The sequence below is a fragment of the Phocoena sinus genome, chromosome 3 (genome assembly GCF_008692025.1).
Source record: "Phocoena sinus isolate mPhoSin1 chromosome 3, mPhoSin1.pri, whole genome shotgun sequence".
In the NCBI taxonomy this organism is placed as follows: Eukaryota; Metazoa; Chordata; class Mammalia; order Artiodactyla; family Phocoenidae; genus Phocoena; species Phocoena sinus.
The window spans coordinates 57,017,856-57,032,916 of NC_045765.1; the positions used below are offsets into that span (position 1 = coordinate 57,017,856).

Consider the following 15,061-nt stretch of genomic DNA (forward strand, 5'->3'; position numbering starts at 1 on the left):
CACTGTGCCACCAGGGAAGCCCTATTTCATTCTTTTTAATGGCAGAGTAATATTCCATTGTATATATGTACCACATCTTCTTAATCCATTCCTCTGTTGATGGACATTTAGGTTGCTTCCATGTCTTGGCTACTGTAAACAGTGCTACAATGAACATTGGGGTGCATGTATACTTTTGGACCATGTTTTTCTCTAGATATATGCCCAGGAGTGGGATTGCAGGATCATATGGTAGCTCTATTTTTAGTTTTTTAAGGAACCTCCATACTGTTCTCCATAGTGGCTGCACCAATTTACATTCCCACCAACAGTGTAGGAGGGTTCCCATCTCTCCACACCCTGTCCAGCATTTTATCATTTGTGGATTTTTTGACGATGGCCATTTTGACTATTGTGAGGTGGTATCTCATTGTAGTTTTGATTTGCATTTCTCTGATAACTAGCAATGTTGAACATCTTTTCATGTGCCTGCTGGCCATCTGTATGTCTTCTTTGGAGAAATGTCTATTTAGGTCTTCTGCTTATTTTTTGATTGGGTTGTTTGTTTTGATATTAAGCTGCATGAGCTGTTTGTAAATTTTGGAGACTAATCTCTTGTTGGTCACATCATTTGCAAATATTTTCTCCCAATCTGTGGCTTGTCTTTTCATTTTGTTTGTGGTTTCCTTTGCTGTGCAAAAGCTTTTGAGTTTAATTAGGTCCCATTTGTTTATTTTTCTCTTTATTTCCATTACTTTGGGAGATGGATTGAAAAAAATATTGCTGCAGTTTATGTCAGAGAGTGTTCTGCCTATGTTTTCCTCTAAGAGTTTTATAGTGTCTGGTCTCACACTTAGGTCTTTAATCCTAATTATTTTTGTGTAAGGTGTTAAAGAATGTTCTAATTTCATTTTTTTACATGTAGCTGTCCAGTTTTCCTAGCACCATTTGTTGAAGACTGTCTTTCCACCATTGTATAGTCTGGCCTCTTTTGTTGTAGATTAATTGACTGTAGGTGCATGGGTTTATTTCTGGGCTTTCTATCCTGTTCCATTGATCTATATTTCTGTTTTCGTGCCAGTACCATACTGTTTTGATGAATATAGCTTCGCAGTATAGTCTGAAGTCAGGGCGCCTGATTCCTCCAGCTCTGTTTTTCTTTCTCAAGATTGCTTTTGGCTATTTTGTGTCTCCATACAAATTTGAAGATTTTTTATTCTGGTTCTGTGAAAAATGCCATTGGTAATTTGATAGGGATTGCATTGAATCTGTAGATTGCTTTGGGTATTATAGTCATTTTCACAATACCGATTCTTCCCATCCAAGAACATGGTATATCTCTCCATCTGTTTGTGTCATCTTTGATTTCTTTCATCAGCGTCTTACAGTTTTCAGGTACAGGTCTTTTGTCTCCTCAGGTAAATTTATTCCTAGGTACTTTATTCTTTTTGTTGCAATGGTGAACGGGATTGTTTCCTTAATTTCTCTTTCTGCCCTTTCATTGTTAGTGTATAGGAGTGAAAGAGATTTCTTTGAATTAATTTTGTAACCTGCAACTTTATCAAATTCATTGATGAACTCTAGTAGTTTTCTAGTAGCATCTTTAGGATTTTCTATATATAGCATCATGTCATCTGCAAACAGTGACAGTTTAACTTCTTTTTCAATTTGTATTCCTTTTATTTCTTTTTCTTCTCTGATTGTCATAGCTAGGACTTCCAAAACTACGTTGAATAAAAGGGGTGAGGGTGGACATCCTTGTCTTGTTCCTGGTTCTAAAGGAAATGCTTTCAGCTTGTCACTGTTGAGTATGATGTTAACTGTAGGTCTGTCATATATGGCCTTTATTATGTTGAGGTATGTTCCTTCTATGCCCACTTTCTGGAGAGTTTTTATCATAAATGGGTGCTGAATTTTGTCATAAGCTTTTTCTGCATCTGTTGAGATGATCATATGGTTTTTATTCTTCAGTTTGTTGATGTGGTGTATCACACTGATTGATTTGCGGATACTGAAAAATCCTTGTATCCCTGGGATAAATCCCACTTGACTGTGGTGTATGATCCTTTTAATGTATTGTTGGGTTCAGATTGCCAGTATTTTGTTGAGGATTTTTGTGTCTATGTTCATCGGTGATATTGGCCTATAATTTTCTTTTTTTTTGTGGTATCTTTGTCTGGTTTGGGTATCAGGGTGATGGTGGCCTCATAGAATGAGTTTGAAAGTTTTCCTTCCTCTGCCATTTTTTGGAACAGTTTCAGAAGGATAGGTGTTAGCTCTTCTCTAAATGTTTGATAGAATTCGCCTGTGAAGCCATCATGTCCTGATTTTTAATCATAGTTTCAATTTCAGTGCTTGTGATTGGTCTGTTCATATTTTCTGTTTCTTCCTGGTTCAGTCTTGGGAGATTGTACCTTTCTAAGGATTTGTCCATTTCTTCCAGATTGCCCATTTTATTGGCATATAGTTGTTTGTAGTAGTCTCTTATGATCCTTTGTATTTCTGTGGTGTCAGTTGTCACTTCTCCTTTTTCATTTCTAATTTTATTGATTCGAGTCTTCTCCCTTTTTTTCTTGATGAGTCTGGCTATAAGTTTATCAATTTTGTTTATCTTTTCAAAGAACCAGCTTTTAGTTTCATTGATCTTTGCTCTTGTTTTCTTTGTCTCTATTTCATTTATTTCTGCTCTGATCTTTATGAGTTCTTTCCTTCTACTAACTTTAGGTTTTGTTTGTTCTTCTTTCTCTAGTCGCTTTAGGTGTAAGTTTAGGTTGTTTGAGATTTTTCTTGTTTTCTGAGGTAAGACTGTATCGTTATAAAATTTCCTGATGGAACTGCTTTTGCTGCATCCCGTAGGTTTTGGATTGTTGGGCTTTCATTTTCATTTGTCTCTAGGTTTTTTTTTAATATCTATTTATTTATTTGCACCAGGTCTTAGTTGCGGCAGGCTGGCTCCTTAGTTACGGCTTGCTGGCTCCTTAGTTGTGGCTCACTGGCTTCTTAGTTGCAGCATGTAGGCTCCTTATTTGTGGCATGTGAATTCTTAGTTGCAGCATGCATGTGGGATCTAGTTCCCTGACCAGGGATCAAACCCAGGCCCCCTGCATGGGGAGTGTGGAGTCTTATCCACTGTGCCACCAGGGAAGTCCCTGTCTCTAGGTATTTTTTGATTCCCTCTTTGATTTCTTAAGTAATCCATTGGTTGTTTAGTAGCATATTGTTTAGCCTCCATGTGTTTGTGTTTTTTACTGTTTTTTTTTGTAGTTTATTTCTAATCTTATAGTGTTGTGGTTGGAAAAGATTCTTAATATGATTTCAATTTTCTTAAATATATAGAGGCACACTTTGTGGCCCAGCATGTGGTCAGTCCTGGAGAATATTCCATGTGCATTTGAGAAGAATGTGTATTCTGCTTTTGGATGAAATACTCTATAAATATCAATTAAGTCCATCTGCTTTAATGTGTCATTTCAGGCCTGTGTTTCCTTCTTGATTTTCTATCTGGATGATCTGTCCATTCATGAAAGTGAGGTGTTAAAGTCACCACTATTATTATGTTACTGTTGATTTCTCCCTTTATGGCTGTTAGTATTTGCCTTATATATTGAGGTGCTCCTACGTTTGGTACATAGATATTTACAATTGTTATATCTTCTTCTTGGATTGATCCCTTGATCATTATGTAGTTTCCTTCTTTGTATAACAGTCTTTATTTTAAAGTCTATTTTGTCTGATATGAGTATTGCTATTCCAGCTTTCTTTTGATTTCCATTTGCACAGAATACCTTCTTCCATCCCCTCACTTCCAGTCTGTATGTGTCCCTAGGTCGGAACTGGGTCTCTCTCTTTTTTTTTTTTTGCGGTACACGGGCCTCTCACTGCTGTGGCCTCTCCCGTTGCGGAGCACAGGCTCCGGATGTGCAGGCTCAGCGGCCATGGCTCACGGGCCTAGCTGCTCCGCTGCATGTGGGATCTTCCCGGACCAGGGCACGAACCCGTGTCCCCTGCATCAGCAGGCGGACTCTCAACCACTGCGCCACCAGGGAAGCCCGGAACTGGGTCTCTTGTAGGCAGCATATATACAGGTCTTGTTTTTGTATCCATTCAGTCAGTCTGTGTCTTTTGGTTGGAGCATTTAATACATTTACTTTTAAGGTAATTATTGATATGAATGTTCCTATTGCCATTTTCTTAATTGTTTGGGGTTTGTTTTTGTAGATCTTTTTCTTCTCTTCCTCTTTTGTTGTCTTCTCTTGTGGTTTGATGACAATCTTTAGTGTTGAGGTTGGCTTGCTTTTTCTTTTTTGTGTGTGTATCTATTGTAGTTTTTGGGCTTGCTGTTCCCATGAGGTTTTGATATAGCAGTCTATATGTGTACAAGGTTGTTTTAAGTTGCTGGTCTCTTCCCCACATAGGGGAGTTCCTTCAGCATTTGTTGCAAAGCTGGTCTGGTGGTGCTAAATTCTCTTAGCTTTTGCTTTTCTGTAAAGCTTTTGATTTCTCCAGCAAATTTGAATGAGAGCCTTGCTGGGTAGAATATTCTTGGTTCTAGGTTCTTCCCTTTCATCACTTTAAATATATCATGCCACTTCCTTCTGGCCTGCAGAGTTTCTGCTGAGAAATCAGCTGATAACCTTATGGGAGTTCCCTTGTATATTGTTTGTCATTTTTCCTTTGTTGCTTTTAATAATTTTTCTTTGTCTTTAATTTTTTTTTTTAACATCTTTATTGGGGTATAATTGCTTTACAATGGTGTGTTAGTTTCTGCTTTATAACAAAGTGAATCAGCTATACATATACATATGCTCCCATGTGTCTTCCCTCTTGCGTCTCCCTCCCTCTTGTCTTTAATTTTTGTCAGTTTGATTACTATGTGTCTTGGCGCATTCCTCCTTGGGTTTATCCTGCCTGGGGCTCTTTGCACTTCCTGGACTTGAGTGACTGTTTCCTTTCCCATTTTAGGGAAGTTTTCAGCCATTATCTCTTCAAATATTTTCTCAGGTCCTTTCTCTCTCTCTTCTCCTTCTGAGACCCCTATACTTCAAATGTTGGTGTGTTTAATGTTGTCCCAGAGGTCTCTTAGGCTGTCTTCATTTCTTTTCATTCATTTTTCTTGCGGTATGCAGGCACTGTTGTGGCCTCTCCCGTAGTGGAGCACAGGCTCTGGATGCGCAGGCTCAGTGACCATGGCTCACAGGCCTAGCCGCTCCGCGGCATGTGGGATCTTCCCAGACTGGGGCACAAACCTGTGTCCCCTGCATCAGCAGGTGGACTCTCAACCACTGCGCCACCAGGGAAGCCCCATTCTTTTTTCTTAATTCTATTCCATGGCAGTGATTTCCACCATTCTGTCTTCCACGTCACTTATCCTTTCTTCTGCCTCAGTTATTCTGCTATTGATTCCTTCTAGTGTAGTTTTCATTTCAGTTATTGTATTATCCATCTCTTTTTGTTTGTTCTTTAGTTCTTCTAGGTCTTTGTTGAATATTTCTTGCAACTTCCCGACACCTGCCTCCATTCTTTCTCTGAGATCCTGGATCATCTTCACTGTCATTATTCTGAATTCTTTTTCTGAAGATGGCCTATCTCCACTTCAATTAGTTGTTTTTCAGGGGTTTTTATCTTGTTCCTTCATCTGGGACACAATCCTTTGCCGTTTCATTTTGTTTGACTCTCTGTGATTGTGGTTTTTGTTCCACAGCCTTCAGGATTTTAATTCTTCTTGCTTCTGCTGTCTATACTGTGGTGGATGATGCTGTCAGCCCATCTTAAGGCTAATGTTTGATATTCAATATAGTGGGTTCCAGTGGTTTAGTGTACAACATTAATAGGTTAATATTCACATTTAAAAGGCCATTCGGAAGTATGCTTTAAATTCTACTTATTGGGGACTTCCCTGGTGGTACAGTGGTTAAGAGTCTGAGCTCCCAATGCAGGGGGCCCAGGTTCAATCCCTGGTCAGGGAACTAGATCCCACATGCATTCTGCAACCAAGAGTTTGCATGCCACGACTAAGGAGTCCATATGCCGCAACTAAGGAGCCCGCCAGCTGCAAGGAGCCTGCAAGCCACAACTAAGGAGCCCGCCTGCTGCAACTAAGACCTGGTGCAAATAAATAAATACTAAAAAAAAAAAAAAAAATCCTACTTATTTAAGATCCAGTTCAAATATAATCTTATTTATTCAACAGTAATTTCTCTCGTGGTACCATGAGTCATGTATTGTGCTTAGGTGCTAGTGCATAATGAATAAGACTCAGTTGCTGCCCTCTGAAGCCTCACAGACTTAAGACAGACATAAACAAATACAAGTTGACGTCACATAAACACAGTCATGTAGGAATGAACAAAGGTTCTGAACTCAGTGAGGGACAGCTAGCAGGACCTGGCACTGAAGAAAATAGACTTTTGTGATGGCTCTAAAAGAGAAATTGGGGTAAAACAGTCTGAGAATATGAAGAGAACCTCAGGCAGAGAAAAGATCAAAGGCACAGAGATAACTAACAATATTGATTGCTATTTACTATGTTTTTACTGTGCATCTAGCACAAAGCTAGGTGCTTTGCATACGTGACATAAGTTGACTCTTACAAAAACCTTTTAAAATGAGTATTACTGTAATCTCCACTTTGCAGATCAGGAAACTGAGGCTTGGGAAAATTCCAGCCTTGCCCAAGGTTGTATAATGTGTCAGAGCTGGGATTAGAACCAAGATCTATCTGATTCCAAAGCCTAAACTCTTAATCCTTAAATTACTGAAGAAAATTTATGTTCAGAATATGGTAGGGTAAGAACAAAGTAGTAGCTGGAGAGAAGGTAGAGAAGGTTTGTAAAGGCCAGACTGCAGTGTTTTGTGTTCTATATCTGTGAAATAATTCTTTTTTTTTTTTTAATATATTCTTTTTTTATTTTTATTTAATATTGGAGTACAGCTGATTAACAACGTTGTGTTAGTTTCAGGTGTACAGCAAAGTGATTCAGTTATACATGTACATGTATCTATTCTTTTTCAAATTCTTTTCCCATGTAGGTTATTACAGAGCAGAGTTCCCTGTGCTATACGATAGGTCCTTGTTGGTTATCTAGTTTAAATTTGCAGTGTGTACATATCAATCCCAAACTCCCAATCTACCCCTCCCCCCCATCCTTCCCCCTCTGGTAACCGTAAGTTCGTTCTCTACGTCTATGAGTCTGTTTCTGTTTTGTAAATGAGTTCAACTGTATGATTTTTTTAGATTCCACATATAAGCAACGTTATATGACATGTCTTTCTCTGTTTGACTTCACTTAGTTTGATCATCTCCTGTTCCATCCATGTTGCTGCAAATGGCATCATTTCATTCTTTTTTATGGCTGAGTAATATTCCATTGTATATATGTACCACATCTTCTTTATCCATTCATCTGTCAATGGACATTTAGGTTGCTTCCATGTCTTGGCTATTGTAAACAGCACTGCAGTGAACACTGGGGTACATGTATCCTTTCAAACCGTGTTTTTCACCAGATATATGTCCAGGAGTGGGCTAGATCACGTGGTAGCTCTATTTTTAGTTTCTTAAGGAACCTCCATACTGTTCTCCATGGTGGCTGTACGAATTTACATTCCCACCAGCAGTGTAGGAGGGTTCCCTTTTCTCCACACCCTCTCCAGCATTTATTGTTTGTAGACTTTTGGACGATGGCCATTCTGCTGGTGTGAGGTGATATCTCATTGTAGTTTTGATTTACATTTCTCTAATAATTAGCGACGTTGAGCATCTTTTCATGTGCCTCTTGGCCATCTGTATGTCTTCTTTGGAGAAATGTCTATTTAGGTCTTCTGCCCATTTTTTGATCGGGTTGTTTGTTTTTTTGATATTGAGCTGCATGAGCTGTTTGTAAATTTTGGAGATTAATCCCTTGTCAGTAGCATCGTTTGCACATATTTTCTCCCATTCTGTGGGTTGTCTTTTCGTTTTGTTTATGGTTTCCTTTTCTGTGCAAAAGCATTTGAGTTTAATTTGGTCCCATTTGTTTTTTTTAATTTCCATTACTCTAGGAGACGAATCGAAAAAGATACTGCTGCGATTATGTCAAAGAGTGTTTTCTCTAAGAGTTTAATAGTATCCAGTCTTACATTTAGGTCTTTAATCCATTTTGAGTTTATTTTTGTGTATGGCGTTAAAGAATGTTCTAATTTCATTAAAAATCCTGATTACTGGCTTCACTGGAAAACAGTAAGATCTGGCCACACAGGGCCCAAATTCCAACATGACAGCAGCTAGCTGGGGAGTGGCCCTCCCCGTTAGGACATGTGCCCATGATTTGCCTCTGTCTGCACCTGCACCACCTGCCCAGGTCCTGTGGGCATCTCGGTTGGTGATTGTGCTGTGGGCTCCAACAAAGGAAGATGGAAGGATTGGAATACACATTCCACTCATTGCAGAAGGTGGAAGCTGGTTAGACTCTGGGGTCTAGATCTGAGGAGCTGAGACTGTGCCCTGCCCCAATCGGGGGCCACAGGCCGTGGCCCTAAGACCAGCCAGTTTACAAGCTGTGCCCACCTCAGTGGAGTGTGTGAGTGGCGGGTGCCTCTAGACTCCTGATGGAAAAGTGCCAAGAGGGGCTTTCTGGTGACCAACACAGCAGCACCCCTTTCCCAGCTGTATAACTAGGGCCTCGGTCTCCCCATCTGTAAAATGGGGGTATCACAGCAGCCAACTCAAAGGGTCATTATCAGGAATGATGATGCATGTAAAACACATAAGACAGTGTGTTGCACATAAGGGCTCAGCGTTCCGTACTGTTTTCATGAGTGGGGGTTGGGTTCCTTCAACCCATGATGGTGAGTCTCTCTGTGTATCAAGCTGCAGGAGGTTTGTTTTTTCTTGACCAATAATGTCAAGAGAGTTCCCTAAGCGGCATTAAACATTATTCACCCGTGAGCCGAGGGCACGTGGCATCCCGAGACAGACCTTTTCCTCTTTGTCTGGAAACCTTCTGATCACCCCAGTTTTTCCACACGTCCTTGCGGTGGGAATGAAATGATGAGTGAACTCCTCCTTGTTTAGGGTAACTAATTGCTCCAAAGTAAAGTCAAAGACAGGCGTTTTGGACACTTGGTTTGCAGCTCCGGAGGTCAGAAGTCAGAAATCCTCAGGATGTGGCCGCGGGTTGTAGGTGGGGGCAGGAGTGGAGCAGAAAGCCTCATCTGACACACACAAGTCACCTAAGAACCTGTAGAAGTAGATGCCCCCTGGGCTCTGGGAACCAAAGCTCCCTCTGGACCATTAGCTTTGGTGTTGACATTGTGTCTGCAGTCACTGTCCATCTGCTGTGTGCTCAGTGCTTCAGTGGTGGAAACACCATGAGAGTGTGAATAAGGGGGATCCCGGAAGGCTTCCTGGAGGAGGAGGCATCTCAGCTGACACCTCTCAGGCCGCTGCTCACTTCCCTGCCCTCTGCTCAGTTCTGGTTTCGGCTTGCTCTTCTCTGGGTTCAAATGTCAGCTCTGTAGTGTCCAGGCTGTGTGACCCCAGGCAAGCTTTAAGTCTCTCTGGGCCTCTGCTTCCACATCTGGGTCATTTTTGCTGCTCTAGGAGGGCGGAGGTTCTCTGTCTGAATTCCAGTGCCTGGCATGTAGTTGGTGCTCAAAAACCTCACGGCGCGGACTAGGGCGACGACAGCAGTGGCGGGACGGGAGACGCGGAGCCGGGGAGCGGCCCGGCCATGGCCCGGGAACTGCTCGGTTGCGTTGGCGGCATCGGCGGTGCTTTGTCTCCCGGGCGGCCGAGCCGGCACAGCCGCGGGAGAGCCTGTGAAATAATTCTTTATCCACTTATTGCCCCCAATCCCCTGACACCCAAACCAGAAGGAATCTTATTTTTCCCTCCTAACCCCCGAGTACTTAATATATATATATCTCACATGCATTTGTAATTATGTTCTTTCCTTATTTCCCTCTGTTCACCACTAGGCAACAAAATCTCAATCAAAGGGATTATAACAGTGCCCTACTCATTTGGTGAATGTGCTCTACTCACTTAGGGAATGAATGAATGAATGGACCAGAAGGAATGCCTATGGTGGTGGAAGGTTTAGGCACTGGGCTTTGTAATTCCATATCAAAGAAGTTATGGTTGCCTTGGAGTAATTGGACACTCAGATTAATTTTAGGCCATTCCTATATGCCAGTTGGTAAATCATGTAACCCCAGCATTGCCCCTTGTGTTTCAGTGAGCATGACATCATTATGAGACAAGCCAATTGGGCTTCCCATGAAAACTTATAAGAAGATTTTGGCTGAGCCACAAATCTTATGAGCTCTAACCCAGGGACACAGCAGTGCTCCCAGTAGTTCTTGCTGATTTCTGGATGTTGTGGCTCCCGTGCCTGGGATCTGTTTGGTGTTCAGCATTTAACTATAAGTCTTGAGCCCTGATTTATAGGCTGGGGTTGGGGAGCAGAGGGAGGGAGGCCAGCTGGAGTGGCTAGAGATGTTAACCAAGAATGTGCAAACCAGGAAGGAAGGCAGGAATCCAGGCTTATTTGAATGTCTTTTTCTATAGACATGCAGCCTGACTGTAGCCTGTGGCCAGTTGTGTCTGCACAAGAAATTGAGTTTTCCTTTTCCCAAGCTTCCCTCTCTCAAATTCCTAGGCCTAGAGCATACCTAAACCTGTTTCATCCCCACTCCTACAGAGTAGTGAATGAACTGCCTCATTTAGAGTCAGGATGTGTGTTCAAGTCCTGACTGCCAACTACTGTGACGGTAGGTAAATCACATAGTCTGTTGGTAAAATGGTGTTATTAACTCCTTCCTGCCACTCAACATAGTTGCTGAGAGAATGAAACGAGATCATAGGGTTGGAAGTGTTTTGTGAGTAATCAAGCTCTGTGTAATTGTTAAGGGAGAAAGAAGATGTGGTTTCTTGAGGGTATTTTAGGCTTGGGGGCACCCAGATTGAGTAAACACTTCCTTCTAAGCTGTCCAATGTGCCACAAGGTGGCAGCAGGAGCCTATCTTTGCTCCTGTCTTTAGCACAGGGAAAAACATATGAAAAGGATCTGATGCTGCTTTGCTCTTTTCTGCAAAGTTGAAGAAGAGTTATTCCTTTACCACTGCCTACATTCCTCCACCAAATCCTTCAAGTCCATGTTAAATAATTTCTCAAAGGACTCACATTCTGTTTTTTTTTTTTTTTTGGCAGTGCCGTGCAGCTTACAGGTGACCAGGGATAGAACCTGTGCCTTCTGTAGTGGAAGCGCAGAGTCCTAACCACTGGACCATCGGGGAATTCCCAGGGCTTGCATTCTTTTTTTTTTTTAAGAGCATGGATTATTATTTTATTGTACACTTTATAAAAAGTCCAAACACACACATACCACCCCCCCCCATTAGGGAGGGGGTCACATCTTTCTTAATGTAGATTTGGCCACCTTCTAAATTAGGCCTTGTTACTTGTTCTTATACCCTTAAGATGCTTCTCTCCCCTACTACAAAAATGGGGCTGCAAAGGGTGTATATAAAGATATGAGATTTTTCTTGCTCTTGTTATAGTACAAACAACTCAAGGTGATTAAAGAACCAGGAGAGTAAGAAAGGGAAAATTACCTAATGAAGAGATAGAATGTCTCTTACCTGTAACAAGTGGCTGACTTATCTGTTATAATCGGCACCTGCCCTAAAGTAACCGGTTTGTAGGGGCATGGGTACATGGAACAGTGAGGCAGCATGTGCCAGGCCACTCCTTACACAGACTCCAGAAGGCATGAGATTCCCGCACCCTTTCTTAATTACAAAAGACAAATTAGAGGAGAACCCAGTACTTAAATTCTACCCACTCTGAGGTATTAAATGCATAAAGATTAGTTGTGTCCAAGTAGCATGCAATAGAAATATTTTTAAACCAACATGGGTAAGTGTTAAGATCTTTAGAAATCAAAATATTTATTCACATAATTTTAAATTAAAGTCAAAGGTAATCTTCTGTGGTAATGATCTGAGTGCAAATGATGCTGGCTTTCTTCACATTCATATCCTTTGTTCACTTGTTCTTGAACAAGTCGATGCAGCTCTGCAGGAAGGAGATGTTGTTCCTGGCATGCTTTATTTCCAGTTCAGACGTTTCAATCAGATTCTTCCTAAATGCTGCCACTCTCTTTTGTTTGAAATTGATTAGCTCTTCTTTTGCAGACTCAGAAAGCTGTTCAAATTCTGGCAGTATTCCTGCTGGTATGCCTTAGCCAGCTTGACATCTTTGCTTTTTAACCAGGCCTTATCCAGCGCCTTGTTTGAATTCTCATAGTCAATGAGGGCTTCAGTGCGTCTGTATAAGAGATCCTTAGCAGCCTCTATGTTGAGCATGTAGTATCGGAGGACCTCTGTCAGCTTTAAGTCTTCATCTGAGGAGACTCGACTCTCTACTTTCCTAAGTTTTTCAAATAGCTCAGACACCTTCAGTAGGTACTTTTTGATGACCGTGGGCTCTTCTAAAGCCAGGCTATGCAAGCAGGCTGCAGTGTGGATGTAACTGTCTGCTACATTTTTATTAGCGCTGGTCATTCTGTCAGCCTTTGCAAAGGAACCCTTGATCCTATCATAATAGTTACTGAGGAAATGCTTCTCTTGTTCAAAGAAGTCATCTACCTCCATAACTCCTGAAAAAAGGACTTCATCAGTGCTTTCACCACACTTTTGAAAAAGCCACCAAACATCTCTTTGGTATTTTTCTGCCTAACACTTAGATCTTGATCATATTCCAGGAAAATGTGAAAGTTGCAATCATTACTGAGAACAGGGTGAGAGGAGAGCCACTGAAGAGAGACATCATGGGAAGACACAGTCTTCTTGAAGACCACAAGATACTCAGCTTCCAGCTCTTGCTTCATCTTGGCAAATTCTTCTTTGGTCATAAACCCTTCACCCTCTCCCAGTTTCTGCATCTTCTCTCAAGGGCCATTGAAGTCAGGCTTTGCAGGTGCAGGCGGAATAATAAGCCCAGCGTAGTCTGTAGTTTCAATAAGAGTGTCATGTAGCCACACAAAATCTTCATGTTGCCTTGTAACAGAAAACTCTGGGCTCTGAAACGTGGGCAGCGTGGTCTTGGTGTGTACTGTAAATTTGACTTTATCTCTCTCACTGAGTGCATAAGGTATGTCAGTCTGAAGCAAGGGATCAACATTCAGGTCCACCGATACAGATCTCAGCTAGCTGTGTTCCTCCTCCTGCTGCTGCAGCAACTTGGGAACTGTGGCCATGGCGACGCGGGCCTTGAGCGTGGCTGCCTGGCCTGGCTCCGAGCCACACTGAAGCCGACTGCAGGCTGCCACGGGGACACGGTGCCCCTGACACTCTCCCAGCGAGGCGCGTCTCAAGAAAGCAGGACTTGCATTCTTTTTTTTTTTGCGGTATGCGAGCCTCTCACTGTTGTGGTCTCTCCCGTTGTGGAGCACAGGCTCCGGACGCGCAGGCTCAGCAGCCATGGCTCACGGGCCCAGCCGCTCGGCGGCATGTGGGATCTTCCCGGACCGGGGCATGAACCCGTGTCCCCTGAATTGGCAGGTGGACTCTCAACCACTGCGCCACCAGGGAAGCATAGGACTTGCATTCTTAAATCAGAATCCCAGGGCACTTTCCTTCCCTGTTGAAGTTAAACCAGCCCTGGTGGGTTTCAGTTAATGGTTGCAAATCTGTTTCTGTTAATGGTTGCAAATCTGGGCTTTGGACTTTCATACAACTGTTCCCCCCTGGGATTGCACCGCTATAGACTCCAAACTCACTTTAATTTTCATCCTTGAATCAGAGCTCTGGTGAACCTGGAAAACCATCTAATCCAGTGCCTCATCTTGTAGAAGAGGAAACTGAGGCACAGAGAAGGGAAATAGTTTGTCCAAAATGAAGCAATCAGTTTATTCAAGAGTTAAGACTTCAATCCCAGTTTCTTCCTGTGGGTTCAGTCGCTTTATAAATGTGAGTATTTTCCAGGTGTTTTGGGAGGCTTGAAGCAGCTTTTGTTTCTCCAAGTGGTGAGAATTTTGAGGACTTTCTGAGGCAGAGAGAAATAGGAGACCTTTCTGTAGCAACCATTTGAAAAACTTTTTGAAGAAGAGTTGTCGTAAGCACCTGTTTAGGAATCCCCAAGTATCTGAAAGGTAAGCCTTAGAAACTCTCAGGTACGCATTCTCAAAGGACTACAACACATAATGCCTCGGGAGAAAGAATCATTTTAAAGGACACATTTCAGTATATGGGCTTTCATGTTGGGCTTGCCTTCCCAATTATATTCTTCTCAGAGGCACATGTTAAAATGAGACTGTCCTCAGTATCCCATGGCTTATGGAAAAAGAAGGCAAGAAAGAGGGAAGCCAGCCTTAAACATTTGTTATCTATATAGGGCATTCTCTGTACACAGAAAATCCACATAAATTTGGCAGAGTGGTAGAACAAAAGAATGTGGATTGAGAGTCTTAACAGATACTGGTTCAAAGCCTGCCCCAGTTACTTACCTTTATAGACAATTTTCTTTACATCTCTGTTTTCTTTTCTTTTCATTTAAAAAAAAATTTGACTATGCTGGGTTTTAGTTGCAGCACTCGGGATCTTTGTTGCCATGTGTGGGATCTTCCTTGTGGCATGTGGGGTCTTTAGTTGCAGCATGCGGGATCTTCATTGTGGCATGTGAGATTTTTTAGTTGTGGCATGGGGGATCTTTAGTTGTGGAATGCAGTATCTTTAGTTGTGGCCTGCAGTATCTTTAATTGCAGCATGCAAACTCTTAGTTGCAGCATATGGGATCTATTTCCCTGACCAGGGACTGAACCCAGGCCCCCTGCATTGGGAGTGCAGAGTCTTAGCCACTGTACCACCAGGGAAGTCCCTAAGTCTCAGTTTTCTTAACTATAAAGTGAATAGGATAATGTCTACCTTATTAGCTATGTAACCTTGGACAAGTTCTTTAACCTCTGTGTATGTCAATTATATTGTCTGTAAAATGAGGATAATAGTAAAATGAAAAGCCCTACTTCATAGGTTTTATAATGTTTAATAAATTATTATCTACAGCCATGTATGGCACATAATCAGCAGTTGGAAATTATTA

At 41.9% G+C, this 15,061-nt stretch overlaps 1 pseudogene; it reads right to left on the reverse strand.

Moving 5' to 3' along the window:
• Positions 1-12,007: 12,007 nt before the first annotated feature.
• LOC116751030 lies at positions 12,008-13,232 on the reverse strand (annotated as a pseudogene).
• Positions 13,233-15,061: the final 1,829 nt, after the last annotated feature.